Source organism: Pleurodeles waltl, chromosome 4_1, assembly GCF_031143425.1.
Source record: "Pleurodeles waltl isolate 20211129_DDA chromosome 4_1, aPleWal1.hap1.20221129, whole genome shotgun sequence".
Lineage (NCBI taxonomy): Eukaryota > Metazoa > Chordata > Amphibia > Caudata > Salamandridae > Pleurodeles > Pleurodeles waltl.
The window spans coordinates 712572135-712591931 of NC_090442.1; the positions used below are offsets into that span (position 1 = coordinate 712572135).

At 48.5% G+C, this 19797-nt stretch overlaps 1 long non-coding RNA gene across 1 annotated transcript in view; it reads right to left on the reverse strand.

Moving 5' to 3' along the window:
* LOC138288567 (uncharacterized) overlaps positions 1-18609 on the reverse strand; it is a 75268-nt gene extending 56659 nt beyond the window's left edge. The window contains exons 1-2 of the long non-coding RNA XR_011202462.1: positions 18556-18609; positions 13706-13806 (exon numbers count right to left, since the gene is read on the reverse strand). This is a non-coding gene — a long non-coding RNA (uncharacterized lncRNA). The remainder of the gene's footprint in view (positions 1-13705; positions 13807-18555) is intronic.
* Between the last annotated feature and the right edge of the window lie 1188 nt (positions 18610-19797).

The window sequence follows — 19797 nt, forward strand, 5'->3', positions numbered from 1 at the left end:
CATTTCTTCTTTTAACGCATGCTTTTCAGTGGTGTCATTTTTGGCACTAAACACTGTCTACTAATGTTAATAAATAGGGTTTAGTGTCAAAAAGCATGGGTAGTTGCATGGGAATGCCCATGTACCATCCATGTTTCTCCCCCCCCAAGGCGCTAAGCAACGCAAAGCAGTGCTTCGTGCTGCTTTGTGTTATTTTTAAGGCACTTTCCAGCGCAAAACAAATTTTGTGCTACAAAGTAAATAGGTAAAAAAAGATTGTGTGTCACTTTTAAGACTCAAAGGAGGAGTCAAATCTTAATAATTAGACCCTTAAGAGTATAAACTTGCCATATGCAGGCAAGAAAAAAAGTGGAGGCGGTCCAGTGCCCTCAAAACCTCACTCAACTCAAAGTACTCCACTTGGCTTAGATTCCTGATCCGCACAACTATAGCTTTCTTCAAGACCACCATCAATGAAGTAATGATCAGAAACCTATCACTGCATCACTCCAGTCACAAGGATTGCAACACTTCAATCTGTCAACTCGTCCAATGCCTTAAATTATTTCTTCAATGAGAAGATAAACAAAGTATGGGGTTCCACACCAACATTACAAAACAGACACTATACTAAATAACCATAAATACGCATCTTTCAATCTCCTATTGCGCACTAAGCTCAGTAACATTGTCAACACAATCGAGGCCATCTTCTATGTGAACATCATTTTAACTTCATCTGTATTGAAATCTGTACAGAATGAAGCCCTCACAACACCCATCAACATTGTCTTTGCCTTAGACAGTCAAGGAACCATCCCAGATTTTCACAAAATAGTCAGATGCTGAAACTGCTGAAGAAATACACTCTGCTTCCAGATGACCTTGTCGAAAAAACATCCCTATGACCCGCCTGGCTGTCATCTGAGCAACCATTGAGGAAGCAGTCATAGCCTAACTATAGGTTCAGATCAACAATTTTAACGTTCTACTGCACTACCAGTCTGTCTTCAGAAAACAAGGCAGTATAGTGACAGCCACTTGTCAAATCGTCGAGGCTTCACTCATCATCAACCATGAAGCAGATCCCTTCATACTGAGGTAGCTGGACCTCTCTGCATCCTTTGTAACAGCTGACCAATGTGCACTAATCAACAGTGAAATGTTAATTAAATGGTCTTTTTATTTAATGATGATTTTGTGTATATTAGACAGTGCTGGGTGACAGCTTTTTTCAGATATCACTGCACGTTTTAATTCCACATCATGAAGAAGGTTGACCCCGCTGTGTGGCTCCAACGAAACGTGCATTGGCGCAACGTAGGGATGAATGGACTTCTCTCTATGCAATCATTTTGCACAGGCGCAGCCCGTCCTTTAGGGCGGAGGGGCCTCGCCCCCTCACCTCTTGCCCCTCCTGAAGAGTGTCTGTCAGGCTGAGCAAAGGTCAGCCTGACAGACACTCTTCATGTTCAGGTCAGACAGCCAGGAGCAGACATGCGCGATTTGTGCAGACTCCTGGCTGCCTGAGCTGAACTTTGCTGGGCTGAAGAGGTCACAGCTCCTATGGGCGTGACCTCCTCGGCTCAGCAAAGGTGCCTCGAGGCCCTCCCCTGGGTGACAAGGAAAGCGTCACCTATTGACTTCGACCGGGGCGCTTCAGGTTTAAGCCCTGAAGAGCCCAGGGCAAGTGTCAATGAGTGACACTGCGTCACAGAGTGTGGTGGGGTCAGCAGTCTCACTGATCCCATCCCACTCTGTGACGAGGCTGGGACTGCTGCCTTCCCTCATTGGCTGACCTAACATCAGCCAGTGAGGGAAGGCAGCAGTCCCCACCCTCCTGGGACCTCCGAGGCCCGAGTCTGAAGGTAACTGTGTGTGTGAGATATTTTTTAATGAATGTTTGGTGCGTGCATGTCTGTTTGAATGTTGATAAGTGTTGTTAATGGATGTGCGTGCGTGTGTGTGAAAGTGTGAGTGTGCTTCCTGCCCGCCCCCCCTCCCTCCTAAAACTGCCGGCTGCCACTGATTTTGCATAATTTATGGTGATAGAAGATCATCAATCTAAGGATGTGTTAGGAGTTGTACTGTTAAAACTTTTTAATTGAATAATTTTTGTCTATTTAAATTTATCGCTTATGTACTGAATTAGATATCTTCTATTGAGATAATTATTATATAAGTGAACTTACCATTTTTTCGTCTTGGTTTGTTTATTTTTATAAGGTAGGCGAGTTGTATGATTGAGAGTGCTATTAAGCATGTAGTGGGAGTATGAATGTTTGTATGTTGAGTGTATTTTTAAGTAGATTGGCCTGTGGCCTAACCATATGTAAGATGTAATATTTAATTGAATATATAGGAGAAAAACGTTTTCTTTTTGTATATTTAGTTTATTATTCATTTTGATTTTAATAAAATAATATATTCGTAGTTGTATTTTTGCCTCTTTTGAATTTTTCATGCTCCAATGAGTGCACTTTTATGAAATATACTGTGGACTTTTCCCTCTCGTTGATATTCATAGGCAGCTGCTTACAGTATTCCTCTGATTTCCCTGGCTGCTGCCTATGTAGGATCGTTTTTTCAGGGGCCCTCTATGTTTTCTAGTTGTAGCACTAATCAACATTCTACAAAAGAGCATGAATTTCTCAGCCACAGCCATACACTAGTTAACCCCCAGCTTGAACAGATGGGATCCTTAGGATCACAGAAAATTCCTTCTGCCAGTGGCGTTCCGCAGGTCCAATCCACTACTCCATTATCTTCAGCCTATACCAGGAAGCCCTCGGTCCCATTCACTCACAACATCATCAAGATCCATTATGATGATACACACCTCCATTTCAAAATCTCTTCAGTGCATGAGATTCGGTGGCTCACAATCTACCACAAAGTAATCCTGAACTGGATGTCAAGCACCTATTTAAAGCTCAACCTGCCCAACAGCTAACTTCTTCCTACTGGCCAACACCACTGATCAACCAACATGGCTCTCTGATGGGAACCAAGACTATGGGGGTCATTACAACCCTGGTGGACGGTGTTAAAGCGGCGGTAAGACCGCCAACAGGCCGTCGGTAAAACTTTTGCAATTACGACTGTGGTGGAAACTGCCAACAAAGACAGCCACTTTAACACTCCGACCGCCACGGCGGAACAAACAAACAGCTCGGCGGTCACCGCCAACAGACAGGCGGAGGACAATGTACTGCCCACACTATTATGACAGGCCAATCCGCCACCTTTTCCGGGGCGGATTCACCGCGGATAAAAACATGGCGGAAACAGGCATTTCGAAGGAAAAACGCTCACCTCTACACACTCCACGAGGAAGGAGGACACCATGGAGCCGGAACTCCATATTCTTCCTGCGATAGTCTTCCTGCTCCTGTACCAGGAGCACCAATGCCGGCAGCGAAGACCACAGTGAGTACTGTACCTACGACACAGGGGAGGGGGAAGGCAAAAAACAGGGACACAAGCACGCAACACCCCCACCCCCCCACCCACACCCACTACAACACACACACCAATGCATATCTATACATTACAGTTACACCCCCCAACCCCCCCGGAAGAATGCAAAGACAAAAGGAAATGAGTGTAACCATTGTAATATATCAAAATTCAGTAAGCAAAAATATACATATATACACTATTAACAAAATATACACCATGATTAGTAGTCCAGGTATTGCACCATTTATAGTCCATGGACCACTGGGCCCAAAATGCATGGGCGAGGCCCACACACAATACCAGATCAAAACAGAGAGAACACTGCTGGGGCATCAGACAGAAATACAACAGGCACCTCAGGGGGAAGGGAAGGGGGGGGGCACCTCAGCCGGATGAGTGCACGACGCCAATCCACGAGGGGCCTCCATGCCCATTGATGTATCCTGGGGAGTGCAAAGCCACAGTCTCTCAAGTCTCTACAGTGGGTGGGTTGCCCACTGTGCCATCCTGGGGAGTGCAAAGCCACAGTCTCTCAAGTGGATGCCTTTTTCCACTGGTTCTGGAGGGGGCCTTGTGCCCAGAGTGCTTCATCCTGCCAAGGACAGACGTAGTGGATGCATGTCTCCACTGGTTCTGGAGGGGGCTTGGTGCCCAGAGTGCTTCATCCTGCCAAGGACAGAGGTAGTGGATGCATGTCTCCACTGGTTCTGGAGGGGGACTGGTGCCCAGAGTGCTTCATCCTGCCAAGGACAGATGTAGTGGATGCATATCTCCACTGGTTCTGGAGGGGGACTGGTGCCCAGAGTGCTTCATCCTGCCAAGGACAGACGTAGTGGATGCATGTCTCCACTGGTTCTGGTGGGGGACTGGTGCCCAGAGTGCATCACACACCCCGTGACGGTCCCTGTTGCGTCAGTGCCCCTGCCACTCATGGGCTAGCGGTGCTTGAGTTGGCAGTCCTTGCCCTGTTCAGCGGTGCTTGCCCTGTTCAGCAGTGCTTGACTTGGCGGTGCTTGCCCTGTTCAGCGGTGCTTGACTTGGCGGTCCTTGCCCTGTTCAGTGGTGCTTGAGTTGGTGGTTCTTGCCCTGTTCAGCGGTGCTTGAGTTGGCGGTCCTTGCCCTTTTCAGCGGTGCTTGACTTGGCGGTGCTTGCCCTTTTCAGCGGTGCTTGACTTGGCGGTGCTTGCCCTGTTCAGCGGTGCTTGACTTGGCGGTCCTTGCCCTGTTCAGCGGTGCTTGAGTTGGCAGTCCTTGCCCTGTTCAGCGGTGCTTGAGTTGGCGGTCCTTGCCCTGTTCATCAGTGCTTGCCCTGTTCAGCGGTGCTTGAGTTGGCGGTCCTTGCCCTGTTCAGCGGTGCTTGCCCTGTTCAGCGGCACTTGACTTGGCGGTCCTTCATTGCCCAGCTGGGCTGGGGCTGGCGGTCCTTCATTGGTCAGCTGGGCTGTGGCTGGCGGGGCCCTCCTGGGCAGTTGGGCTGTGGCTGGCGGGGCCCTCCTGGGCAGCTGGGCTGTGGCTGGCGGGGACCTCCTCGGCAGCTGGGCTGTGGCTGGTGGGGCCCTCCTGGGCAGCTGGGCTGTGGCTGGCGGGGCCCTCCTGGGCAGCTGGGCTGTGGCTGGCGGGGCCCTCCTGGGCAGCTGGGCTGTGGCTGGCGGTGTCCTCCTGGGCAGCAACAATGGGGCTAGCGGTGGCCTCCTGGTCCTCCTGGACCCTCCTGGCCAGCGGGGATGATGGTGGTCTTCTCTGCCGTGCTGCTCCTCCCAGACTTGCCGGGTTTCTTCTGGCCCTTGCCCACCTTGGGAGGAGTCACAGCCGAGTCCACACTCCCCCCGGGACCCCTGTGAGCGGCTTGGGTGGCTGGAGTCTTCCCCCTCTCCCGCCGGGCACTGGCCAACTTCTGGTGCTTCACAGGGGGGGAGAGGGGGGGGGGCTGGCTGTGCTGTGGCCGGTGCACTCCACATACCTGTGACAACAGGCACCACTGGTCCCGGAGAATTTGTGGCTGAGGTGCTAGTTCGGGACCTATGAGTTGGACGGGGGGGTTGGGTGTTGGGAAATAGGTTAAGGGTGGACAGGAAAAGTTGTTTGGAGACACTGGGACGGGTAGCTGGAGGGGGTTTGGGAGTGGAGGAAGAGGTGGTGGTTGTAGGAGGTGTAAGTTTTGTGGCTTTGGATGCAGGTGCATGCGCTGGAGGCTGTTGTGAGGTGGATGTATGTTGGGTGGGTGTGTGCCTGCGTTTGTGTATCTTCGGAGGGGGGATCACAGACACACTGGGAGAGGACACAGGGGATGTCTGAATGGTAGGGGGGGTGGTGACTGCACGTGAGCGGGGTGTGGTGGTTGGTGTGCTGGTACGGTACGTAGTGGCTGTAGAGGTAGTGCATGCAGGTGTGAGTGTAGACGAGACTGGGAGGGAGGAGGGAGACGACGAGGCGGGGGACACAGTGGAGGCAGTGGATGTTGTTGTGTCTGTATGTGTGTGATGCTTGTGTGAGTGCCTGTGGGATGTGTGGTGCTTATGTTTGCCTGAGCTTCCCTTGTGTGGTGAGGTGTGTACAGGCTGGTCTGATAGTGTGCTTGGGATAGGCAGAGGTACGGGGGATTGGGTCTGGGTGGAGGAAGTTGGAGGGGGGAGGCTAGACACAGGGACAATGGCTGCCATCAGTGCTGAGGCCAGAGTTTGAAAGGTTCGGTGAAGGGCCGCCTGACCAGAATGAATGCCCTCCAGGAATGCATTGGTTTGTTGCAACTCCCTTTCTACACCCTGGATGGCATTCAAAATGGTAGACTTCCCAACAGTGATGGGCAGCAGAGGTGACAGGGGCAGGGGCTGAGCTGCCTGGGGCGAAGGAGATGCCCACCCTCCTGGGTGAGCGGGCACGGGGCGAAGGCTGAGGGGCTGCTGGGAGGGTGGTGCTGGTAAGGGGGGTGGCGGCTGTACCTGTAGAAGTGGGGGCACAGATTTTGCCGCCACCACAAGGGAGCTCCCATCGGAGGATGAGTCCGTGTCGCTGGTTTCAGCTCCTGTCACCGCCGTGGTGCTCCCCTCGCCCTCCGTCCCACTGGTGTATTCAGAGTCCGCAGTGTGTCCCTCCATGGCCATGTGGGATGCAGCTCCCTCGTGCTCCGGTGCCACTGCTCCTCCGCCTGATGATGCTAATGCACACAAGAACAGGGAGACCGCAGAAAAGGTGGGGGGAAACAGAAGAAAGACATGTTGAGTGCATGGCTTACCGCTACCGTTGGCGGACAAGACAGACACAGAAGCCCCCTGCACTACGTCGCGCTGTTGGGCTCTACAGTGCAATTCGTGGGAAATGGCCTACCAGGCTATGGATGACATATGCACACATAGATGACACAGGTGCATGAATAGCTGTACTTGGCACTCTACGGAGGTGGGGTGGGGGGCCACAGTGCCATGCCTTACGAAGGGGCCTAGCCTACGGAACTCGCCCTGGCCTAAGGAAACCCACAGCCCTCCTCCCCCACCCAGACCCCTCCACTGCGCGCAAAGTCAGCTGAATGAGAGTGTACTCACCCCCTTGTGTCTGCTGTGATGCCCTCAAGCGCCCATCCAACTCCGGGTAGGCCACCGCCAGGATCCTGAACATCAGGGGGGTCATGGTTCGACGGGCATCCCTCCCACGTTGGGAGGCCATCCCCAGCTGAGCCTCTGCCGTCTTCTTGCTCCAGCGGCGAATGTCCTCCCATCTTTTCTGGCAGTGGGTGCTCCGTCTGTGGTGGACCCCCAGGGTCCGCACGTCCTTGGCGATGGCACGCCAAATATCCTTCTTCTGGTGGGCGCTGACCTACATGAAATGTACAGGGGAAGAAGAGAAGTCATTACCAAGTGCGCCGTCAAAGTGAGTGGCCCCCATCCCTACCCTTGCCATGTGGCACATGCACCCACCATCTTTCATGCACACAGGACTCTGCCCCCTTCCTTCTTACAACCAGCACTCTCCACACAGGCATAGCCCATACAACATGCTCCCTGTGTACATACCTGTTGGTCTGGAGGACCGTAGAGTAGCGTGTACTGGGGGAGGACCCCATTGACGAGCTTCTCCAACTCCTCCGATGTGAAGGCAGGGGCCCTTTCCCCAGACGCACGAGCCATTGTCTCTTCCAGACCGAGGTCACAGCAGCACTTGCAGTGTAGGTCCTCTCCTGTCGAAGATCAGGTATTGAGTGATTCAACAGATAGAAAATGGCGGTCACGTCCGCGGCGGTCACGTCTGCGGCGGTGCGTACCATCACCGCCGGCGTACATCGTCATTGGCTCCTGGGACCCATAGGGTCCAATGTTAACCAATGCACCATTGCGCTGCGGTCTTTGACCGCCTACCGCGACGGTGTACAACGCCAGCGCAGTTACCTCACATCCCATTGTCCCACTTTACAGGTCAGGCAGCCGCCATTTCAGGGGACCACCGACCGCTGGTGGACCTGTCGACAATGGAGGAAAGAAATTTGATTATCACCTACAGGTTTGACCGTGCCACAATCCAGGAACTGTGTACACAGTTGGAGCCTGACCTGATGTCAGCAATCCGCCATCCCACAGGAATCCCCCTTCAAGTGCAGGTGCTATCAGTGCTCCATTTCCATGCAAGTGGGTCTTTTCAAACAACTGTGGCCATGGCATCAGGGATGTCCCAGCCTATGTTTTCCAACATATTGTCCAGAGTGTTGTCTGTCCTGCTGAAACACATGCGGAGCTACATCGTTTTACCTCAGGTGGAGGATTTGCCTACAGTGAAAGGTGACTTCTATGCCCTTGGACATATCCCCAACATCATAGGTGCCATTGATGGGACCCATGTGGCTTTGGTCCCCCCCCACAGGAGTGAACATGTGTACAGGAACCGGAAGAGTTATCACTCGATGAATGTACAGATGGTATGTTTGGCAGACCAGTACATCTCCCATGTGAATGCCATGTTCCCTGGCTCAGTGCATGACGCCTACATCATGCGGAATAGCAGCATCCCTTATGTGATGGGTCAACTCCAGAGGCACCGTGTGTGGCTATTAGGTGACTCTGGTTACCCCAACCTGCCATGGCTACTGACCCCAGTGAGAAATCCCAGGACAAGGGCAGAGGAACGCTACAATGAGGCCCATGGGCGAACTAGGAGGGTGATCGAGCGGACCTTCGGCCTCCTGAAGGCTAGGTTCAGGTACCTCCATATGACAGGTGGATCCCTATTCTACTCACCAAAGAAGGTGTGCCAGATCATCGTGGCCTGCTGTATGCTTCATAACTTGGCTTTGCAACGAAAGGTGCCTTTTCTGCAGGAGGATGGTCCAGATGGCGGTGTTGTGGCAGCTGTGGAGCCTGTGGACAGTGATGAGGAGAAAGCAGAGGAAGAAGACATGAACAACAGGGACTCAGTCATCCAGCAATATTTCCAGTGAAACACAGGTGAGAATACATTCCTGCCTACTACATGTACTTTTACACTTCTACCTCTATCCTGTCTGTCGATTTTACCCAGTGTATGGTCACTGAGTTGTCACTTTCCCTTACGGTTTCACAAGTGTGGGTCCCAACGTGTGTCATCTGCTTAAATTCCTCAGGGACTAGAGCTGTGTGACATAGGTATGTTGACATTACTATTTCCTGAACATTTTGTCACTGTAATTGCTAATACACTATTTCGAAATCACAGACAGACTCCAGATCATTTTGTGCTTTAGGTGTGTTTATTTAAATGCTCAATATTGGAGGGGGTAGTGAAATGGTGAGGGGTGATGGCGGAGGAATGTCCATGGCAGAGTCCAGTCTATTAGTCTCACAGGGGCATTGCCCATATGGGCATAGGAAGTGGAGCTGGGGCAGTTTCAATATGGACAGGGTGACAAAGTTGGACAGTGGGATGACAATCAGGGTGGACTCATTTCTTGGCGGGGGTCTTGGCATCGTGCTCTGTCTTGTTCCTGGATCTCAGGGACCGTTTGCGGGGTGGTTCTCTGTCTGCAGGGGGTGGGGTGCTGGTGTGGTGGTCCTGTGGCGGTGCCTCCTGTCCACTAGCGCCGGCGGAGGTGGTGGGCAGTTCATCGTCCATGCTAGTGTCAGGGGCCCCTTGTAGTGCCACAGTGTCCCTCCTGGTGTTGAGTACTTCCTTCAGCACCCCCACGATGGTGCCTAGGGCGGAGCTGATGGTTCTGAGTTCCTCCCTGAACCCCAAATACTGTTCCTCCTGCATGCGCTGGGTCTCCTGAAACTTGGCCAGGACCGTTGCCATCGTCTCCTGGGAGTGGTGGTATGCTCCCATGATGGAGGAGAGGGCTTTGTGGAGAGTGGGTTCCCTTGGCTTGTCCGCCCCCTGTCGCACAGCAGCCCTCCCAGTTCCCCTGTGTTCCTGGGCCTCCGTCCCCTGGACCGTGTGCCCACTGCCACTGCCCCCAGGTCCCTGTTGTTGTTGGGGTGGTGGGTTATCCTGGGTTCCCTGTAGTGGTGGACACACAGCTGATTGACGTGTCCTGGGGACAGAGGTATGGGCCCGCTGGGTGGGTGCTGTGCTGGTGTTTCCAGAGGGGGGAAAGTCTGTGGTGGCCTGTGCCTGTGTGAGGGGAACCGACTGTCCCGAGGCCCACGATGGTCCGGGCTGGTCATCTAGACCCAGGTGGACAGAGGTGCTGTCATCACTGTGGGCCTCTTCTGTGGGTGGAGTGGAGATGTTTGGACCCTCCTGTCTGGTGACGTTGGGTAGTGGTCCTGCAGGGGTGGAAAGGCATGATTATTGCATCTGTGTGTGTCATGGTGTGCAATGGGTGGGTGACCGTGTACCCCAGTGCTGGCATTCCTGTGTGGGGGCTTGTGTGATGTTGGTTTAGGGGGGTGTATGGGTATGTGCAGTTGGCATGCTTTAGTGATGGGTGTCCATAAGTTGGTGTTGCATGCAGGGCTTGGTGTTGGGATGGGTGGTTTGTGATATTGGTACATTTGTGAGGAGTTGGAGTGATAGGGGTGGGGGCGAGGCTAGGGGTATATGATAGCATGCAGGTAGGGTGGGGGACATGGTAGTTAAAGGTTTGACTTACCAGAGTCCATTCCTCCACCGACTCCTGCGAGGCCCTCAGGATGCAGAATCGGCAAGACCTGCTCCTCCCATGTTGCTAGTTGTGGGTGAGGAGGTGGGGGTCCGCCGCCAGTCTGCTGAACCGCCTGGTGGTGTCTTGAGACCACGGAACGCACCTTCCCCCGTAGGTCGTTCCACCTCTTCCTGATGTCGTCCCGATTTCTTGGGTGCTGTCCCACTGCATTGACCCTGTCGACTATTCTTCGCCATAGCTCCATCTTCCTTGCAATTGAGGTGTGCTAAACCTGTGATCCAAATAGCTGTGGCTCTACCCGGACGATTTCCTCCACCATGACCCTGAGCTCCTCCTCAGAGAACCTGGGGTGTCTTTGCCGTGCCATGGGGTGGTGTAGGTGATGTGTGGGGTGGTGTGTGTGGTGATAAGTGTGGTGATATGTAGTGGTGTGTGGTGTTTTGTGTGTGGAAGTTGTGTGGGTGATGGTGTTGTGTGCCTGTGGATGCTAGTTTGTGGATGGTGGTGTCTCTCTCTGGCCTTCTCTCTGTAATAGTGGTCGTAGGGGTTTGTGGGTGATGTGGGTGTGTGTTTTATATTGTATTGGGTGTGTGGGAGTGGTGGGTGTATGTGTATCAGGTGTGTGTATTTCAAATTGTCCAATGTGGCGGTGTTTTGTATATGTGTGTGTATTTTGAGCGCGGCGGTGTGTACCGCCAATGGAATACCGCGGATGAAAGATCGCCGCGTGGATTCGTGGGTTGTGATAGTGTGGCCGTATTTCTGTTGGCGTGACGGTGGAGGTTTTTTTTCACCAGTTTTTCACTGACCTTTGGTGTGGCGGACTTGTGTGGGTGTCTGAATTTTGACGGATTCCGAGATGTGGGTCATAATAGCTGTGGCGGAATTCCGTGGCCGCGGCGGTGTGTTGGCGGTCTTCTGCACGGCGGTAAGCGGCTTTTACTGCCAATGTTGTAATGACCGCCTATGTCATCCCCTAGCTGGCACCTAATGCAAAATCACTCTCATTCACCCATGACTCAGACCTCTCCTTCAGAGAATGCACGACCAAAGCTACATGGTACCAGCTATCTCCCCTGAAGAACAACAGTGAAAGCCCTGATCCTCTCCCACTTAGAAGGAAGCAGTGCCCCGGTCAATGGTCTCACCAACAAGGTGACACCGATATAAGACTTTCTACAAGCTGCTGCTCGGGTCATCATATATTTGAAAACATTCTAAACCATGACCTCAATGTTGAAGGAACTGCACTGAGCCCTCGTCCAAGCCTGCATCATCTTCAGAACCAGCTGCATCTCCTTGAAGGCCATCCAAAACAAAAAGCTCAGATATCTGACTAAAAAAATGAACTGCCTCAGTCCAGACGGGAGTACCTTTCCATCCCCACACACAGGTTCTGGAACAGCACCACCATCAACATCAAAACTGTTTCTACCCTCTTGCAATGCAGACAAAATAGAAGAGTAATCACTAAAAAGAGCATTACCACCCTAATCAATAGGAACCTGCCTTACTGCAAATGATCCATCAGGCAAGAAACCCGGGTCTAATGGTTCAATCTATTAATGCATCCATTTCAGGCACAGGTTTAATTCTTTGTGAATTCACTTAGCCTTTCAATCTTCTGAGGTCAACCAAACGAGTACTTTATAAATGAGCATAAATGAGCATTATATCATCAGCGCTCCATTGCTCTATAGCTAGGTTCACAGTCCATATTTAAGTACATACTGCTGAGAAGCTTGTTGTGACACAGATACAGTATTGCTGCCAATCTGAGATGTGTTTAAAAAGTATTACAGCACCATTGTGAAGTACTTCTACAGTATTGCAACAGTGATGTGATCTACTGGTCCTATTGACCAGGGCCACTGTACCTGTATGCTTTTCATATTATCCTTTAAAAATATGTCAGAGATTTTGATCATTTCCAAGTTAATATAGATCAGTGCTTAAGGGATCTCATTTCTTATGCATGTGGTCTAGCTGCAGTAAATTGCACCCAAATTATGAATATTCCTTTACCCTCCAATCTGGAGATACAAGCCTAACAGACACTGGGGCCTGCTTAGGGATAGCAGGTCATAAATGGATAATATAAGAAAGAAAAGCAATCTTCTTTGGGTCTGTACGGGCTGGACCTCTAAGGTCTCGTCTCCTTGACCCTAATGCCATTGTCTAAGTTCTGAATATGGACAATCTTCCTGGGTCAATAAAGTCAGGTCGTTTTTAGTCCCACAAGCATGTTTTCAAGGCCCTCACGGCTCACCTTGCATTGGTTGTAAGAGGCCCTTCTTCTTATCTGGAGACATTAGAGGAACCTATTAAGATTAGAGTAAGGGGATTACACTTCATGTAGGGGATCTACACAGACCACAAGGGTAGCTGGTCAAGTCACAGATGTGAATGACTAACCAAGGTAGGAATAAGAGCTTTGAGCATTGTAGTTGTCAATAAATGATTACCAAATACTGCAAGACTGCTGCAAAATCTACTGGAGAAGCAGAATATTAATGCTTTATAATCCTTACTAATCAGTGTGTTAATGTGTGTATAAACACATAGAAAGATGCCTGTCATGGGCCGACACCCACGTGGGACCGTGACACAAACAAAGGAATCCCCGTAAAGTGCCCAGGGGACACTTTAGAGAGAAATTTCGCCTCGCAGGACGCGAAGCACTTCAGGGGTCGCGACCTTATGGTGCGGACCTCACTGGGAGAGAAGAGGATCTGAGGAGATGGGATGCTGGCCCCAACCATCGAGGAAGACAAACAGGCAGCTCTTGGAGGGAAGGACGACACGGGACGAGACAAGCCTCTCAAGGACCCCAGATTCAGGAGGAGAACGGGGAGGAGTTGTGGAAGGAGAAGACGAGGAACCCGGCTTCTCTCCAAGGAAAAAACCTTGCAAAGCAGCCCAGCAATGCTCCAGGAGAGGTACGGGACTTTTGGAAGAAGGGTCGGGCAACAGCAAAATGGCATATAACAGAACCAGAGGGGGGAGACAGGAAATAAACCCCAATAACGAACGGGAGACTTTACCTCCCTTGCATGCAACCAAAACAAGTTATCACTAGTGTCTGAGTATAAAAGCACAGTGTGCACATTTGAGAGAATATTGTTCAACTCTCACTTATCTCCCACACCTCCCTGGTACCCTGAACTAATATGCCAATAATACCCCTAAGGGGACACTTACCTGATACTGTCCTTTTCTGTAATTTTGTTCGAGGGACATCCTGAGGAAGGCTGATAACAGGACCAAGCCAGGAGAGTTTCAAAGGGTCTCTGCCTGGACAGCTGAAAAAGAGAAAAGAAAAGACGTGTTAAGAGAGACGCTCCTAAGCCAAATTCCTATGTTCATGTTATTCTTTTTGTGTTGTTTGAGAAAGACAGTGAAAGAAAGGGACAATAAAAGCTGTATCATTAAAAAATTTCCCTCATAGACCCTTTACTACTTATTCCGTACCCTTGCAATGCCACACTTTGTATGATTGAAGTATAATCAGTTCACCTATAGTAGATTCACATTTAACCAAATATTATCTCCTAATGTTAACTGCGAGGAAGCGTCAGATGTTCAGAATCCTTTCACCAGTACCATAATGTTGATTTTGAAATGTGCTTTCATGTTTTCCTTTTTGTTGCAGGAGCAAGATAAACTATACTAACTAGAAGCTCATTGTTTTGCTTCTAGAAATATTAGAGCAGATAGAATTAATTGAGCGTTTTTGTTGTTATTTACACCATGCGTGGGGATGAGAAAGATCCTCCTGCACAATACAGTCTGTACTGATGATACAAGATAATCCCGCTATGTGCACTTTTGTTCTATGACTGGAATGAGGGGTGTTCCAAGGATACAGACATGGCTGGTCTCAAGCTCAGCCATGAAAGAAGGAGGGTTATGCATAAGCTACCACCATTTAAAAACATCCTATCCGCAGAAACATCAACCAAAAGACATCCTGGATTTGACGAGAGAGGAATGTCCTTCATGGAGAGCTATGATGCCTTGTGGTGAAAGCCAGAGATCCCTGGAAGCCACAAAGCCCATCCACCTGCTTTCCACCAAGACCATCACCATCAGGAAATGGACCTGAGGACAATGTATGAGACATGCAAAACAGCCCAAGTGCCACGTGGAGATGAAAAAATACAACCTTGCCCTTCTTGGTATCAGTGAGACCAGAAGGACACAGTCCAGACAAAAAAGACTTGCTCTAGGAGTAATGCTGCTGTATTCTGGACACAAGAAAGAGAATACCTCTCACACTCAGGGAGTATCACTAATGTTAGCGCTGGCAGGCAACAGAGCTCTGATTGGATGGGAAGCCCACGGTCCCAAAGTTATCATAGTGACCTTCCGCACAAAGAAAAAGAGGATCAATATGAATATTATCCAGTGCTATGCACCTACAAATGACAGCAAAGAAACTGAAAAAGAACAGTTTTTTAACAGACTCCAGTCTGTCCTGGAGAAGTGCATTGAGAGAGACATCACATACTGATGGGGGACCGCAATGCCAATACTGGAAGCGAGGGCACTTGTTATGAAGAAGTCATGGGTAACCATGACCATGGCAACAGGAACAAGAATAGTGAAAGGCTTGCGGATCTTGGTGCCCTTCAGAAATTAAGTGAATACTCAGTCACCTTCAGTCACAAGTTTCAAGACCTGCAAGAACTAGAGTATGACAGAGACCAGGTAGAAAGCCAATGGGAGAAGATCAAAGAAACAGTGACATTCACCTGCCAGGAAGTACTGGGTCCCCAAAAACACCAACATAAAAAATGGATCCCCACCGAGACTCTCCACAAAATCCAAAAGAGAAGGGGAAAGAAAGGTGCAGTCAACACCAGTGGAACAAGAGCAGAAAAAAATGAAAGCTCAAGGTGACTACATCAAAACCAACAAGGACACAAAGAAATGCCTTAGAGCTGACAAGTAAAGGCTGCTACAGAAACCCAGGAAGCGCAGCAAGCCATGGAAGCTTGAAATAACTCTACGACTTTACAAGGAAACACTCCAGTGGATGCAGAAACCAGAAAGACTAGTTAAAGACAAAGCTGGGAAGACAATCATGGGTAATGAAGGCCAACAATGATGGTGGGTGAAACACTTTGAAGAATTGCTGTACTAGCCTGTGCTGCAGTCTCCACCAGACATACAACCAAGGATTTGCTAATCTTCTGCAGCAGACCAACCAAGTCATCAAACATCTGAGAAATGGGAAGGCAGCAGGACCTGACAACATTTCTGTAGAGACACTGAAGGCAGACATTGAAACATCTGTAGATATGCTCTATCCTATGTTTAGAAGATTCTGGGAAGAGGAAAATGTGCCACCAGACCGGAAGGAGTGACATCTCATCAAGATTCCCCATAAAGGTGACCTGAATAACTGTGCAAACTACAGAGGGATAACTCTTCTATCAACCCCAGGCAAAGTGTTCAATAGAGTCATCCTGAAAAGAATGAAGGAACAAGTCAACACTCAGTTGCGAGACCAGCAAGCTGCATAGATAGATCCTGCATATACCAGATTGCAACACTGCACATCATCATTGAGCAGTCTATTGAATGGAACTCTCCCCTCTATGTCAACTTCATTGGATATGAGAATGCATTCAACAGCATGGACAGAGAGACGCTTAACTCCTCTGCCACTAAGGTGCCAGAAAAACATGTAAGAATCATCAGGTACCCTTACAAGGGAATGATCTGCAAGATAGTTCATGGGGACAACTCCTGGAAGCCTTCCAAGTGAGAACTGGAGTCCGCTAGGGTAGTTTGTTCTTGACTTTTCTCTTCCTGATGGCCATAGACTGGCTCATGAAGACATCCACAGCAAGAAGAAGAAAATGAATCCAGTGTACACCTTGGACGCAGCTCAACGACCTGAACTTTGCAGATGACCTGGCCCTACTCTTCCACACCCATTTGTGAATGCAAGAGAAGACTGACAATGTGGCAGCCACACCAGTACAACTTGACCTCAACATCCACAAGGGAAAAACCAAGATTCTGAAGGCTGACATGGCCAGCACATCTGCAGTCACTCTTGCAAGAAATGCAGTGGAAGAGTTTGAGGATCTTCACCTACCTGGGCAGTGTCACAGACAAGCAGGGCAGCACAGAAGCCAACGTCAAGGCAAGAATTGGCAAAGCAAGTGCTGCCTTCATTCAGCTAAAGAAGATGTGGAGCTCCAACGACCTAACGCTGCAAACTAAGGTAAGCCTTTTTAACACCAAGGCAAAATCGGTCCTTCTGTATTGAGCAGAAACTCGGAGGACAAAAGTGACCACCACCAATAAAGTCCAGACTTTTATCAACACCTGTGTGAGAAAACTCCTCCAAATCCACTGGCCAGACACCATCAGTAACAATCACCTATGGCAGTAGAATCTCCAACTCCCTGCTAAATTGCACTTTATCACTACTTGTTTAATTTTCTTTAAATATCCACTTTGGTCACATTAACCATTGTGTATTTGAAAGCAGTGGATGCACAAACGCTTAGTGAATCAATTATTTGGCTTTTTTTAGTCCAGTAGATATTTAGAGCATGCAGAACTTTGTTTAGGGGGAACTAAAACACTAATAAATAAAATAGCATCATCCTGTACATTGGGGTGTTATAGAAGATAAGGATTTGTTTTACTGATGGCCTTGGTTGTACAGATACCCACTCATCCCCCCTGTTTTCTTCTCAGCAAGGTTAGTCTGTGGTGCTACTAATGTACTCTTTGTTAAAGTAGGTGTATTAGGGCCTATTCACAAAGGCTGAAAAACAACACACAAGGGTTATGCATGGTATAAATCTTGTGTGTATGGCAGGCAGCATCATTACCCGTTCACAAACACCAGTTTGGAAGTGCACACCTTCTAAAAGGTGACCTGAATGCATAATATCACAGGGTTGGCAAACTACTTCCAGTGAGGGAAAATTAGGGGTTTCAGATGGGTGTGATCAAAAGAGGCAGATCACTCATCAAAAGGAGGGCCATGCAAAGCACAGTGCGCTTTCAAGTGGGGAAGTCAGCTAAATCAGCTAACGGAAGTGCTGAATCACAAAAGACACACGAATGCAGGGATGATAAAGGCTATTCCTATACTGTTTTGGAGGAAGTCACACACCACACATAGGTCAACAAAGTTTGCAGCACAACAGGCAAAACAAGCATTTACAAATATAGGGGGTTATTCTAACTTTGGAGGAGTGTTAATCCGTCCCAAAAGTGACGGTAAAGTGACGGATATACCACCAGCCGTATTAAGAGTTCCATAGGATATAATGGACTCGTAATACGGCTGGTGGTAAATCCGTCACTTTTCCGTCACTTTTGGGACGGATTAACACCTCCTCCAAAGTTAGAATAACCCCCATAATACGGTTGTGCAACCCCTTCCCCAAATCTGGGTTATGGACAGTAATGTATCTTAGGTTTAGAGGAATAGTCATCTAAGCAAGTACTCTAGCATACATGTTATGTTTCTTCACTTACACTGCTTCCTCTCTTTTCTACGCCTACTTGAACTTTAATGTATTTAAAATTATTTACATTCATGCCTTAGCACCATTATACCATGGCTGACCACATTACCCCTAGCTTTACCAACATTATACCAGGACTTTTATTATGCAATCTATTAGGGATGTTAGCTATTAAAACCCAAACTATTGAACACTGTGTGCTACCAATCCAGGAGATTGATCACATGTTGTGAGGGTAAAACAATATTATTTAACCCGTTGTGTGAGCCATAGCATCCTTACTGAAGGTCTTCATGACTAACAGTGCCTTTTTTGATACAATGCTAGCCTAGGAAATGTGAAACAAACTACATGTAGAATGGCAATTTTCAGATCGAAATGGATAGAGAATCAAGAGTTCTTTAAAAATGCAGAGGCTAATATTATGCATGCATTAACCTTTTAATTGACGCTTCTGCAGCACCTTTAAGAAACATCCAAATAATAAAACTTAAATTTAGAACTAGAACACCGTGAACCATAAATAGTCCCATCTTAGAACACTCTTACTCCTTAAATACGGCAAACCATCAATCTTCATCATGTAGATCCCTCTTCTCTGTTATCCAACACTACCCGATTCTTCTTCTTCTACTCTTTTTACTCTGCATCTAAAAACAAATGATCAACATATACATTTACTACAAACCCTGTATTATAAAGTGCAAAATAGTAATTTTACCTTGTTTCACAATTATTTACACTTGAACAACCTGATGCAATTTATATATACATATATATATATATATACACACACACATATATATGTATCTATATATAGTATATATATATATATATATCTATATATATGTATATATATATATATATATATATACATACGTGTGTGTATATAGTATATATATATATGTACATATAAAATATAACCTACTGGTGGTCGCCAGTAGGTAGTTATAGTTAGGACCTACTTTCTATAGAAAAAGCTGTTCTTTGCTTGCCTATATCTTTGACGCCGCTTGACAAATCTTTATGAAATTTTCCCCAAAAAATTTGACAGTCTTGTGAGTTGCTGCCTAGAAACTTTTGGGGTGATCTGTCAAGCAGGGGTCGAGAAAAAAGGGGGTTACATTTAGAGAGTTTCCAACGTTAATTCCCATAGGAAAAATTGAATAGCGATAGCGCAAAAACCACTGGACAGAATTACACCAAATTTGGCAGAAAGGTAGCTGCTGGTCAAGGAAGATCCCTTTTTGTTATTTGGTGAAAATCCGTTCAGTAGTTCTAAAGAAATTTAGGGAAATCCAAATTTGTATATATAGGAACGCAAAGGATTCGCAACCCCCCTCGACCTTGTGCTGAGATATGTTTGGCTGATAACACTTCAAGCAAGGAAGTGTTGTCAGCCATCTTGGGACTCAGCTTCAGCCGAGTCCCAGAAAAAAATTGAAAAAAATGAAAAGGGGCCAGGGTAGGGACACCCTCACCCCTTAGCTCTCGTGGTGGGGTCCCAAAGAGAACCCCCCCAGGGCTAAAAAGCATTTTTTTAAACAATTTTGCAGATGGAGTCTGGGTGGTTCTGCGGATCTGGCATAAAAAAGAGTGAAGCTATAATGCCCCTGGATGGGTCAAGTACCGGGGGCTTTTATATAAGAAAGCAGAGGGGCCTCCTGGCCCCTCCACTGCCCTGGGAACCGCCACCTCCCTGGGGCTCATGATTTATAAGCGGGCGCATATCTCCTCGCTGCCCTGGGGACCACCACCTCCCAAGGGCAAATCTTATACATGTGGGTGGGG